This window comes from Macrobrachium nipponense, chromosome 28 (assembly GCF_015104395.2).
Source record: "Macrobrachium nipponense isolate FS-2020 chromosome 28, ASM1510439v2, whole genome shotgun sequence".
In the NCBI taxonomy this organism is placed as follows: Eukaryota; Metazoa; Arthropoda; class Malacostraca; order Decapoda; family Palaemonidae; genus Macrobrachium; species Macrobrachium nipponense.
The window spans coordinates 61,871,922-61,886,921 of NC_087217.1; the positions used below are offsets into that span (position 1 = coordinate 61,871,922).

A 15,000-nucleotide genomic window follows, 5' to 3' on the forward strand; every position below is an offset into this window, starting at 1 on the left:
ATTTCCATTATTACCAGAGTGAATGACCCGTCATTCCTTACTTTGTTATTAAACATTATGTCACTGACTGTACATCTTGAGCTTCCGCATATTTTGAAAAGCACGGGTCATTTTCAAAAGTACGGCACATTTTCAAAAGTACGGCACAATTTCAAAAGCATGGAACATTTTCAAAAGTATGGAACACTTTCAAAAGTATGGAACATTTTCAAAAGTATGGAACACTTTCAAAAGTGTGAAACATTTTCAAAAGTATGGAACATTTTCAAAAGTATGGAACATGGAACACTTTCAAAAGTATGGAACACTTTAAAAAGTATGGCACAATTTCAAAAGTATGGAACATTTTCAAAAGAATGGAACACTTTCAAAAGTATGGAACATTTTCAAAAGTATGAAACACTTTCAAAAGTATGGAACATTTTAAAAGTATGGAACATACGGAACACTTTCAAAAGTATGGAACATTTTCAAAAGTGTGGACCACTGTCAAAAGTACGGAACATTTTCAAAAGTATGGAATACCTTCAAAAGTATGAAACATTTTCAAAAGTATAGGACATTTTCAAAAGTATGGAACATTTTCAAAAGTATGGAACACTGTCAAAAGTACGGAACATTTTCAAAAGTATGGAACACCTTCAAAAGTATGAAACATTTTCAAAAGTATGGGACATTTTCAAAAGTATGGAACATTTTCCAAAGTATGGAACACTGTCAAAAGTATGAAACATTTTCAAAAGTATGGAACATTTTCAAAAGTATGGGACATTTTCAAATGTATGGAACATTTTCAAAAGTATGGAACATTTTCAAAAGTATGGGACATTTTAAAAAATATGGGACATTTTCAAAAGTATGGAACGCTTTCAAAAGTATGGAACATTTTCAGAAGTATGGAACATTTTCAAAAGTATGGAACATTTTCAAAAGTATGGAACATTTTGAAAATCATGGGTCATAAAATAGGTAAGGGTTATGAGTAATGTATTGAAAAAAAAAAAAACGATTTTGCGAATTCAGTATTTTTCTAGAAGTGTCTTGTGTCACTTGTTTACTATTTAAACTGTGGAAAAGTCCATTCGTGTTTGTGAGAAAACTGATTGAGGAAATAACAGCGACCAGAGGAGATTTGTTTTGATATCCTACTATTTAGTAGGATATCAAAAGGCCAAGAAAAGATGAGAAAATAAACAGACGAAGTTCTGCAAAAACATATTTAATCGAAGTTCCAATAACGAAAGCATTAATTCCAATATGAAAGTTTCCTACTAAAATGCAGTATAATGAAGGTAATTTTTTTTTTTTTTTTTTCACTGATGCAGCAGACAGATATGTCTGTCTCAAATTACATTTCTCATTTCGTCGGTCTCTTTGACAGAATGGTCAAGGATTTAGATTCTGGTATGACGTCACAGCTTCATCATTGGTTGAGGGGTTTGTTAACCCTTCGGTCTGCACTCAGGCAAAAACATATTTTTTTTTGGTTTATCAGATGCATACACAAATTAATTTTTGAAACCGCCGTCTTGCCATTTACACCAGGTCATTCCCAGTACACTCTGCTGCTGTGAGAGTCCACTGTCCACAGCCACCCTCCCCCCCCCTCTCTCCTCTCTCCTCTCCTCCTCTCTCTCTCTCTCTGCCTCTACAATATAATGCCTGCCTATGGTGGGCTCCTCGCGTTTCGACGGGCTGTATCCCCATAATACCTCTAGATCCTTGAAAAGACATCTTCAATACACCCGTACTAGTACGACTGGCGAGCAGCCCCACCCTCTCTCTCTCTCTCTCTCTCTCTCTCTCTCTCTCTCTCTCTCTCTCTCTCACACAGTATACTTCTTTGTTGCTGTGAAAAAACGACACATATTCTCTCTATTCACAACAGATAATGGGAGCTAGTTACCTACCTATCATACTATTGAACCTGATGCAAGTGCATGTATCTCTCTCTCTCTCTCTCTCTCTCTCTCTCCATAAATGTCCTCCCATGGGCCTCTCTTTCGAGTCGTACCCCATAATACCTCTAGATCCTTGAAGAGACATCTTCAATACACCCAGTACTAGTACGACTGGAGAGCAGCCACCCCCCGCCCTTCTCTCTCTCTCTCTCTCCTCACACACACACACATCTACCAGACCAGATATATGGGTTTTGGAATGTCCAGCCGCGCGTCAGCCTAGAGCCACCACCCATCGGCGGCCCGAGAACAACAAAAGCCAAAAGGGCAGCGGCGCGGCGGAATCCGATCCTCCTTGTAACACGGAGCCTGTGGTGTCGGATCCCTTGTGGGGTCGGCCCGGCTGGTAATGTTGTGGAGCCTATTATGTCACGGTTTTCACAACATCGCTAACTCATCCCGAAGAGGCCGGCGCCCTTTTGGAAGGGCCTTTTCGCTGCTGATTAGATAATAAAGATAAAAGCAGAAACGAGCAGTTCCATTATGTTCTCAGGAAGAGAGATGAGAGGCGTTACGCTCTGTTTTAGAGAGAGAGAGAGAGAGAGAGAGAGAGAGAGAGAGAGAGAGAGAGAGAGAGAAGTATACTGTGTGTGTGTGAGAGAGAGAAAGAAAGTATTACTGTGTGTGAGAGAGAGAAAGAAGTATACTGTGTGTGTGTGAGAGAGAGAAAGAAGTATACTGTGTGTGAGAGAGAGAAAGAAGTATACGTGTGTGTGTGTGTGAGAGAGAGAGAGAGAGAGAGAGAGAGAGAGAGAGAGAGAGAGAGAGAAGTATGCTGTGAGGAGAGCTAGAGAGAGAGAGAGAGAGAGAGAGAGAGAGAGAGAGAGCATCAGGTTTAATAATATAATACAGTCTATTATTTATTCACAAAGAGAGGGGGGAAAAATATTGTTTTTTTTTGTCTTAGTGACAAGAGAGAGAGAGAGAGAGAGAGAGAGAGAGAGATTCATATCACCACGTTTAATCATATAATCCAGTCAGTTGCTATTATTCAGTCACAAAGAGGGAGAAAATTATTGTTTCTCTTCCTTATTGACAAGGAAAGAGAGAGAGAGAGCGAGAGAGAGAGAGGAGAGAGAGAGAGGGGGGGGGGGGGTACTTAAAAAATCTCAAACAGATGCTGTAAGAGTCTGCAAAGTTATAAGTGACCTTTTTTACAGCACCATAAAAGATAACGATATCTAAGTGCAGATACAGTCAGCTGCAAACTAATTAAAGATTGCGCAGTGATTAGAATATTAATTAATTGCTTCTGCTAACTGGTTCATTTTATTGCAAGCTTTCACCGCTGAATATATTGTATCTATTTATATAAGAATCGTCTCAATTTGCATCGATAATGAACTAAATTACAGACTACCATTCGCTGAGCTAACGTTTTGTTTTTTAGTTAATAATAATAATAATAATAATAATAATAATCTAATAATAATAATAATAATAATAATAATAATAATAATAACAACAAATCACTACAAACAAACCAAAATGGGAAAATAGAAATAACAGATATATATGCGCCTTAGTCAGCATACCAAAAGGCAAAGTAACAAGAACTGAAGGGATAAAGCTACCAGATGGGAGCAACATCAAACACATAGATGAGCCAGGATACAAATACCTGGGAATAATGGAAGGAGGGGATATAAAACACCAAGAGATGAAGGACACGATCAGGAAAGAATATATGCAGAGACTCAAGGCGATACTCAAGTCAAAACAACGCCGGAAATATGATAAAAGCCTTAAACACATGGGCAGAGTGACAAAGTAATCAGATACAGCGCAGGAATAGTGGAATGGACGAAGGCAGAACTCCGCAGCATAGATCAGAAAACCAGGAAACATATGACAATACATAAAGCACTACACCCAAGAGCAAATACGGACAGACTATACATAACACGAAAGGAAGGAGGGAGAGAACTACTAAGTAGAGGACTGCGTCAACATCGAGAACAGAGCACTGGCGCAATATCTGAAAACCAGTGAAGACGAGTGGCTAAAGAGTGCATGGGAAGAAGGACTAATAAAAGTAGACGAAGACCCAGAAATATACAGAGACAGGACAATGACAGACAGAACAGAGGACTGGCACAACATACCAATGCACGGACAATATACATGAGACAGACTAAAGAACTAGCCAACGATGACACATGGCAATGGCTACAGAGGGGAGAGCTAAAGAAGGAAACTGAAGGAATGATAACAGCGGCACAAGATCAGGCCCTAAGAACCAGATATGTTCAAAGAACGATAGACGGAAATAACATCTCTCCCATATGTAGGAAGTGCAATACGAAAAATGAAACCATAAGCCACATAGCAAGCGAATGCCCGCGGCACTTGCGCAGAACCAGTACAAAAGAGGCATGATTCAGTGGCAAAAGCCCTCCACTGGAGCCTGTGCAAGAAACATCAGCTACCTTGCAGTAATAAGTGGTACGAGCGACAACACCTAAGAGAGAGAGAAAACGATCACGCAAAGATCCTCTGGGACTATGGTATCAGGACGATAGGGTGTATGCGTGCAAATAGACCAGACGTGACGTTGATTGACAAAGTCAAGAAGAAAGTATCACTCATTGATGTCGAAATACCATGGGACACCAGAGTTGAAGAGAAAGAAAGAAGGGGAAAAAAGAAAAGGATAAGTATCAAGATCTGAAAATAGAAATAAGGATATGGGATATGCCAGTGGAAATCGCACCCATAATCATAGGAGCACTAGGCACGATCCCAAGATCCCTGAAAAGGAGTCTAGAAAAACTAGACGCTGAAGTAGCTCCAGGACTCATGCAGAAGTGTGTGATCCTAGAAACGGCGCACATAGTAAGAAAAGTGAGGACTCCTAAGGAGGCAGGATGCAAACCCGGAACCCCACACTATAAATACCACCCAGTCGAATTGGAGGACTGTGATAGAGCACACAAAAAAAAATTATAATAATAATAATAATAATAACATTAATAATTTGGAAGAAAAACCTCTTTTAAACAAATTCTGTTGAATACAATGGAAGAATTCACGGAATTAATCTTAAATATAATTTTTTTTATTTTTCTTATTACTCGCTTCTCTGGCTCAGCGATACTTCTCAATAATTGGCCAATATTCTTATTGGAAGAAATCTAAATAATGCTGAATGTGATATTTTATTTAGAACATGATTTTGCAGTCAATACTGGTATTATCAGTATATTGGTGTACTGGAATGGCGGATCTCAGGTCTAGGTCAAGCAGGGGTCATCGTCGGTGTTGGTAATACCATGAAACTTTAACCATGGCATGGTGGTGGCCTATCCTGTATCTTTGCCAGAGGCGCGATTACGGCTAACTTTAACCTTAAATGAAATCAAAGCTACTAAGGCTAGAGGGCTGCAATTTGGTATTTTTGATGTTTGGAAGGTGAATGATTAGCATTCTAATTTGCAGCTCTCTAGCCTCTGTCGTTTCTAAGATCTGAGGGCGGACAGAAAAAGTGAGGACGGACAAACAAAGCCGACACAATAGTTTTCTTTTACAGAAAAAAAAAGTGGCGACAATGTTATTACATTAACAACTTTGCGATTTAGACTGAAATGCCGTGAAGTGCGACTAGTGATCCTTAAGGATTTCTTTAAAAAAGAAGAGGGAAATAAATCAGTGTGATTTTAAAGAGCACGAGGAAATCCAAATGCTTGGCAGCCGCTCAAAATTCCGATATACCGCATTTTCGTAATTTTTCGTTAATTCGTGGATTCGTTTTTGATTTCGACAATATTAGAGCATTTCTATGAAGACTGATATTGTACAGGGTGTCCATAAAGTCCCAGTACCATTACAAGTATTTATTGCTCAGAAACCATATAACATACAGTAATGCAGTTTTTCGTAGAAGGGTCTACATTTTGTCAAGTTTACTTTCAGAGCACTTCATGCAATATATTCTACATGTGCACCCCCAGCTGCCCTCACAATGTCGAGACGATATTCCATCTCCCTGCAGCGCGTATGGAGGGAGATGGAATATCGTCTCGACATTGTGAGGGCAACTGGAGGTGCACATGTGGAATATATTGCATGAAGTGCTCTGGATGTAAACTTGAAGAAATGTGGAACATTTTATAAAAAACTGCATTACTCTATGTTATATGGTTTCTGAGCAATACATACTTGTAATGGTACTGGGACCTTATGGACACCCTGTATTTTGTTTTTCAAAGGCGTAAACAAAGTCCTAAGGATAATTCAGCAAATGCCCATGAGTCAGACAAGTGTGACGAGGTCGGAAAGGTAATGACTGAATGCAACATTCTCTCAGGAAATCACATTCAAATGATTTGCTATATCCAATCATTTCCAAACTATCATCGAGGAAACGTGAAAAGTCTTCCTCAAGAAAAGGAATACTTCCTTTAATATAACTATGGTAATTCTCCCCTCCAAATCACCCTTCATTGAATACCAAGGCGATCATAAACATACTTATATATCCTGTTAAGAAAGCAATGGCTTGGACTGAACAAAGCTTACTGAAAGCCAAACTTTCATCGCCGCGTAGAAAAATAATACCTTAAGCAAAGAAAATTTATTATTCTCAACCCACACAAAGTTCAATTTATACTTCATTTATTTATTATTATTTTTTAATGAACTTAGTTTTGTTATGACAAGCAGAATACTAATTTTTATTTTCTATATTTATTATTATTTTTTTAATGAACTGAGTTTTACTGTCATGACCAAGCAGAAATAAACTCTATTTTTTATTTATATAATTTATATTTCATTTATTTATTATTATTTTTTTAATGAACTGAGTTTTATTATGACAAGCAGAATACTATTTTTTATTTTCTATATTTATTATTATTTTTTTAATGAACTGAGTTTTATTATGACAAGCAGAATACTATTTTTTATTTTATATATTTATTATTATTTTTTTAATGAACTTAGTTTTATTATGACAAGCAGAATACTGTTTTGAAAACACTTATGTGAACGATGGATGCTTATTTTGGTGCTGACTTCGTGATATTTATTGCGTTATAGTAGTAAGAAGCATTAGTATATATTGAGTCAGTAATCAGAACTGCTGTATTAGATTACGCTGGCCTTATGCCAGTGCGGGATCTTGCTCATTCGATCAGCCCATGAGCGTTTCACCTGACAGTGTCTTGAGTAACTAATCTAAGAATAACATATACACAGTACAAGCATGAAGTACTTTAACTGTTAGTATTACTTAATGACCTCTCATATAAATGACCTAATTATGCATGTGGATACTAAAATTAAAAATGAATTTAGTTACGGGATAGGACGATCAAAATCTAACCGTCGGCAATATTTTCATGAATGTATGAAAAAACATTGAGAAATAAATCTACTGAGAGAGAGAGAGAGAGAGAGAGAGAATCACATAAAGAGAGACACTCTGACACCGACTGATAAAGAGCGTTTGGCTCAAGGAGTTGCCACCTCTTCTTTATCTAGAGTTTCACTCAGCAATGGAGTGATGATGTCCATGAGGGCACAATCTCTCTTCTTCAGAGAACCCCCAACCCTAACCCCCACCTCCTTAAGGAGCCCTTACGAAGATTTTTCCCACACCCATTAACAAGTATTTTCACCTTTGGTTTAAATGATATTTCACCTAGACTAAAATTATTATGACAATTAAAAATGGGAGATTCCCAACCTATCTCTCTATCTCTCTCTCTCACACACACACACACACACACACACACACACACACACACAGTTAGAGCCATTTACCTCCTCCCAGACTGCCGAATCGAACTCAAACAAACCATCAACACGAAGGGCGGGGTAAAGTATATCGAATCACATAATTGACAAATACCATTAAACCAATCTTTCTATACCCTCTCCCACGCATCCTTTTCTCAATATGACTGCCGCTACAACTACTACTACGCCTCCTCCTCCTCCTCCTCCTCGTCCTCCTCCCTCCCACCTCCTCACCCTCATCCTCATCCCATTTCTCATTAGATAATACCTCACATGCATCTCTGTTACGGTCCAGATTTTCTTTTATCAGACGAGGCAGGAGGGGGAGGGGGCGTGGCCTCGCCATAAGGTGCCCGAGGACACACGCAGGTCATACAGGCAAATCAAGAGCCTCACACACACGCATGCACGCACTTCAAACATACACCCATACCCACATATACAGTCATAAATACATGCCATTCTGCAATACTGTATCGTTTGCCACAACTTTCGCATCAGAATAATAACAAAGTTTCAACCTTTATAATTTGAACAGCCTAAGCCGATACCTTCTCTCAGTAATTGTTAATATCACTTAACACTTTTTATGAGAGAGAGAGAGAGAGAGAGAGAGAGAGAGAGAGAGAGAGAGAGAGAGAGAGGTGGTTATGCCTCAGGATCGTCTAGGAATTGTCTAAATGAACAATACATAAAGAAAATAATACATGGAATTTCCAAATGCCTGCTTGCAGTATCTAAAAACGTGCCTAAGGTTAATATGTCAACAGCAAGGCGTGAGAGAAGAATAAACAAAATTGCATGATATGAATACAAATGATTAATTTGCCCTAACATAATGAATTCATGTGTATAATATACATTCAAGGCATGGATTTTTGTGTCTGTAAGTTATGTGCAAGAGAGAGAGAGAGAGAGAGAGAGAGAGAGAGAGAGAGAGAGAGAGAGAGAGAGAGAGAGAATTGCTAACAATATTGACTGGATTCCTTCATGTTAAAAATTGCTACATATATAAAGAAAGAAGTTCACAACCATGCAGTTTAAGAAAAAATCCTTTGCAAATAATACTGTGCTGAGTTGAGTGGAATACAGAATTGAGGCCAAAGGCCAAGCACTGGGACCTACAAGGTTATTCAGCGCTGAAACGGAAATGTACCGTAAAATGTTTGAAAGGTGTATCAGGAGAAAAACCTCACAGTTGCAATATGAATCAAGTATTAGGAGAGGGTGGAAAGTAAGATTAAGAGAATATGAACGGAGGTACAATCAAAGGAACGAAAGTGGTTGCAGCTAGAGGCCAATGGTACGTTGCAAAGGACCTTTAGTAAAGCCTACAGCGTACCGTATGAGGTCCACTGACGGCATTACCCCCCTACGGAGTAATGCTGTGCTTGATCTCATATTATAATAATATAATTATATTTATATATATATATATATATATAGTATATATATATATATATATATATCATATATAATATATATATAATATATAATATATATATATATCTATATATATAATATATTATACTATATACACACACATACACCAATACGGAAATCGAAAGAATTTTTATTATCTAATGCCAAGCAGCTGTGTATCATCAAAAGACTAAAATCTCAACGATGAGTTTAAGGATTTAAATTGCAGTTTCTATGCCATTTCCCATCCTGGCTGAAACCCACCACAGGTGACTAGCTCTCAGATACATAATTCGCAGTTTAAGTGAGTAGATGTATAGACCCATATGGATTTTGCAGGAGGTTGGCCCTCGGTCCCTCTTTCTCAGTGATCTCGATTTCCGGGAGCTCGAAGGAGAGGCAATTCTGGATCCACTAAATAACAGAGGCCTATATATATATATATATATATATATATATATATATATATATATATATATATATATATATATATATATATATTGTACAAGTACATGAATAAATAAATAAAATATATATATATATATATATATATATATATATATATATATATATATATATATATATATATATGTATAGAGATCGGGATCTATTAACAATATGTTTAGATACCGTTGCATTTCTTAGAATGTGGAGATTCATCAATTTAACTTCCTTAGAGACAGTGCCCTAAGTGACAAGCCTTGGAAGTGCTAATGCATCCATCTTCGGGTGGCGTAACGTCAAAATTGCTGTCTGTGCAGGTCAGTGCCATGTCCTGTCACTATGCACGGGCGGTTGCAGAGGTGCTTTCTGAAACTGGTTACAGGCAGTACTGGGGCGTGAACAATGTGTGTGAGTTCGTGCGTATGTGCGACCTTTTTTCCTACAAAATGTGAATGTAAGGTATCCAAGGTGAGAGATCATTACAGAGGCGGCAGAGCCAAGATGGCTTCTGCAAACAGTATTTTTATAAAGTGTTTGTGCATACTGTGTTGAATGGGTAAGCATACTTATTTTTAGCCAAAAGTGTGGCTTGTCTGTATTTTGAATATTTATTTCAAAAATGTTCTATTTCCTTTGATCTTTGGATTTGATTTATAATCTTTGCTTATCGATATGTCCTCTTGTCTTTTTATAGGAGATTCTGCGAAAGCGGAACTGATCTGAGAAAGGGGAACTGACTTTATTGATATGGGAACTTAACTAATGTTTCATGGTGTTACTATGGAGACTGTATTATGACTTACACAGTTTTGATGACTAAAATGATGTGGGATATTGTAGGAGAAATATGGAGTGAGCCATCTGAGTTCAATCATTCACTTAATCAGTTTGTTAAGATACTGAGTTTATTTAGCTAATACTTTGCTCTTAAATAAATCTATTTTTTGTAAGTTCATGATTCGGATTTAATGGCCTTAGGTAATGTAGAGGGTGTGTGTGTTGTGGAGAGAGAGAGGGATGGAGAGGAGGGAGAGAGAGAGAGAGAGAGGGGGGGGGGGGGGGGGGGGGGGGGGGGGGCGGGTGTTGGTGTGGGAATGAGAGGAAATGGATGTTGGATGTTGCCAGTGTCTTAGACGCACGATCTATTGCTACCTTTTAAGATAGAAGAACCGAGATTTAGAATCTGGGTTAAATATATATAAATAATATATATATATATATATATATATATATATATATATATATATATATATATTATATGATCACTTCTCATATGATGCAGATAATGTCACTATAACTAGCGTGAGCGACCATCCACATAAAACTAAAGGAGCCTCTCTCTCTCTCTCTCTCTCTCTCTCTCTCTTTATCAATACCATCTGCCGATAGGATTACACCAAATACAACTCACCATCAACAATGTCACTCTTCCACTCTCTCTCTCTCTCTCTCTCGTATGTGTCTATGTGTTCCTTCGCATCCCTGTTAATCCACTGGGATAAATGGAGGGATAAATGGGATCATCCCGGGAAGTTGATGATACGGACGATAATTTCCATTAACTCATCCCAGCGCTGTCTCAAGGGGACTCTTCCCTCGTCCGCCATGTTCAACCTTATCTCGGGAGACAATCTGTTTCCATACGGGGGAGCCATTGACGCTAGCTCTCTCTCTCTCCTCTCTCTCTCTCTCTCTCTCTCTCTCTCATCTGCGATGAGTTTGAATGGGGTCGAGTACTGCTACAGTTTTTGTTAAATAACTGAATTTCTCTTTCGCGGGCTTTTTAGATGAAGAAATGCAAACAACGCTCGCTAGAGAGGCGAACAGTCGTCTTTATAAAACAATTAATGGTATTCCAATGAGGGATTTATTTGTATCTGTTTACCCCTCACTCAATTCGCCGTATAATAGCCGTTGAACTCCTCGAATTCCCCTCAGGACAATTCCCCCTTCCGTCCCCTTGCGGCGTGGATCGTCTCCCGCTCTCCCCTGGATCGTTTCATCTCCCGCGTAAACTGGCGTTTACACAAAGAGACAGTCGGAACCAGTCACGCCGCCATTGAGCGGGTAATTGAGCCTAATTGACTGTCGGGTGATACATTACGCGCGTAGATAAAGGCTCTATTGTGTTAGGTGGTCCCAACTGTGAGGCAGCCCCCCACCCCCTATCCCCGCACACAAACCTCTCCCTCTTGTACGCGCATCAGAGCCGAATCTGTTCGTTCAATGGGGCGTTTTACGTCATTCTGACATCATGCAGAAATCGTCGATGCATTTTTGCAAGCTTTACCTCCATCATGGGCGAAAAAAAACTAATAAAAACAAAGGCAAAGAATGATTTCTGCACCAACTAGGCCTATCAGATAGAATGCCTGACTTGAGTAGCACAGCGTCACCGCCTACTGTTATTGTATGGAGGAACAAACAGATGAGTCTCTGCGTGCGTGTTGTGGCAGAATGGAAACGGCTTATTGGCTCTGATTATTTCCAGCGCTGGCGAACTTCTGTCGTCTCTGTTGAAGCAGAGATTACAGCGAATTACGGAGTGTATTAAGAGAGAGAGAGAGAGAGAGAGAGAGAGAGAGAGAGAAGAGAGAGAATCCTTCAGTATCCTAATAGTGTCAACTCTTCTTACGGTTTTGATATGGACACAAGCATATTCGTCAGAATATTATATCAATTTTATTTTACTGCAATATATAAAAACAATATGAACTTATCGAAAAGCTATTTAATTTAGCTATACTTTTTCCCTCATATAAATGACACACGTATTGACACACAAACAGCGCATTCTTCAACTAACCACGAAAACACCATTAACATTTTAAATAATAATAAAAAAATAACAATCTGGAACAAATAAAATTTTAAAAATTACTCATGGGGTGGCTTAGGTTATTAATTAGTTTATCTGATTCATTTTAGTTTTTCCATATACACATACACTAGAAATATATATATATATATATATATATATATATATATATATATATATATATATATATATATATATATATATATATAGAGAGAGAGAGAGAGAGAGAGAAGAGAGAGAGAGAGAGAGATCTTTCTAAGAAGACTAATGAGCCATGTTTGGGTGGTTAATGGGCGTGGGTGGGCTGGGGCCGGTGTGGCAGAGATGAACTTATTAAGAGGAATCTGTGTTGGCGTGGGAATGGCGGGCTCATCCAAGCTATACCGACCCTTTACACACCCCATCTTATTTTCCACAACATTTATTTATCTGTTCGCTCATCAGAGACCGTTCCCGTCTCATACGTGCCCGTTCGTACGTGCGTAAGTTTATACATATATGCTTGCTCTCTCTCTCTCTCTCTCTCTCTCTCTCTCTCTCTCTCTCATATCTTCGTGACATTTGCCTTTATTTATACATTCATCACGTTCCATATCTAAGTGAATCCGTTATACATACATTACATACATGTTTTGCAGCTCCCGTAAAAGCTGACAAAAAAAATTATTATCGTAAAAGTTGACAACAAAATTATTATAAGTGCTATTTTATCTACTGTGTAGAATTTGCAGAAATGTAGTACCATTCAAAGACGACATACAAATTTCAAGAACTTACTAGTTTCTGCAGTTTTCTTTCATAATGTTCTATCAGTAAAGTACCATATGGAAACATTATCCACTCAACACTTCTTTTCTGACCAATTTCCTTGTTCAAAATTTTCTGCCTACTTCTACTGGCCCTTCTCTGACTCGCTATTCGCCCCGATCTCTACTCAACAGCCGTTCACATTATCCACAGATGTTCCAGCCACAGTTTTATACCACTCCGATCACTTTCCCATCTACATGCCCTAACACATGCTTGGCTTCCCATCATACACATTTAACCTCTCCCAATAACTTATTTTCTATATGTCTTAGCATCTCACAAGTTTCCTCTCTCTCATGAATTTGATCTACACCCAAGCATACCACATATAGCTTTTTTCCTTTCACTATCAAATTTCTCTATTGTTTAACAAAATCCACTATACCCAACACCTCGAACTTGTCTAGACAAACACTGCTCCCGATCAATCTTTATCACCTTACTTTCCTTCTCAATCAAAGTCGTACCAAACAATTTACCTGGCACAGTAAATAATATTTCATATATCTCCTCTAAACCCTTCACCTTCTACAAATAAATATTTAATCCTCTTACATACAATAAATTCCTTTAGAACCTTTCCTGCATAAAGACATTCATCACACACCCTAGGCCTAGTCAGTCTGTCAATCACTTTCACCACCCTACCACAACTTTCTCTTGTCATCTCATCAATCTCCCGATTTATTTAATTTTAAGCATTTTCATTGCCCTCTTTCAATAATCAAACGCTCACTTCCAAAAGCATCCTCAAACTTACACTAATTCCTTCCACTCTTGCTTCATTCAGCTCTGCCTCTATGTTACCTATAGCAAAATCATCAAAGTACTCACTCCATCGACTGAAGACTGCATACACACATATGCAGGTGTGTGTGTGTTGTGTGTGTGTGTGTGTGTGTGTGGAGAGAGAGAGAGAGAGAGAGAGAGAGAGAGAAGAGAGAGAATACCTTGCTTAAATAATATACATGTATTACTTCAAACCACACACACAGTAGCCTTGCAGATGTTCAGACTTCACGCTGGAGCCCAACCATCTCCCACCCGCAGAGTTCTCCCCCCAACACCCCACCACCCAGAGGCTCCCTACACCACCCTTCCGAACTCCTTAACTGTTGTTCACACTCCCCAAAAGCCGTAACTGCCAATTAAGCTTTTATGGTTTTGTTAATTACCTCAAATGCCCCACTAGCGAGATTCTGGTGCATTTCACCAGCTGCTTCCGTTGCTCTTACTCCGCATTCGTCAGGATATTATTATTATTATTATTATTTTATTTTTTTTTGGCTCTATCACAGTCCTCCAATTCGACTGGGTGGTATTTATAGTGTGGAGTTCCGGGTTGCATCCTGCCTCCTTAGGAGTCCATCACTTTTCTTACTATGTGCGCCGTTTCTAGGGTCACACTCTTCTGCATGAGTCCTGGAGCTACTTCAGCCTCTAGTTTTTCTAGATTTCTTTTCAGGGATCTTGGGATCGTGCCTAGTGCTCCTATGATTATGGGTACGATTTCCACTGGCATATCCCATATCCTTCTTATTTATTATTATTATTATTATTATTATTATTATTATTATTATTATTTTAAAATATAGAGCACAATCAAACAGGCAAACTACTGTGGATTTACTTTCCCATTTTATTGGCTCATGTTATTATGAGTGTTCTTTGAATCTTTATTATTATTATTATTATTATTATTATTATTATTATTATTATATATAATTTCACAGAATGACTGTCAATGAGGTCTGCTTGAGAGTGGGTCTTCTTCCGAATTATTATTATTATTATTATTATTAT

The 15,000-nt window shown here is 38.3% G+C and overlaps 1 protein-coding gene across 1 annotated transcript in view; it reads right to left on the reverse strand.

Annotated features, from left to right (window-relative positions):
• LOC135201804 (glutamate receptor 1-like) overlaps positions 1-15,000 on the reverse strand; it is a 377,856-nt gene that overhangs the window by 295,571 nt on the left and 67,285 nt on the right. The gene's annotated exons all lie outside the window — the stretch shown is intronic.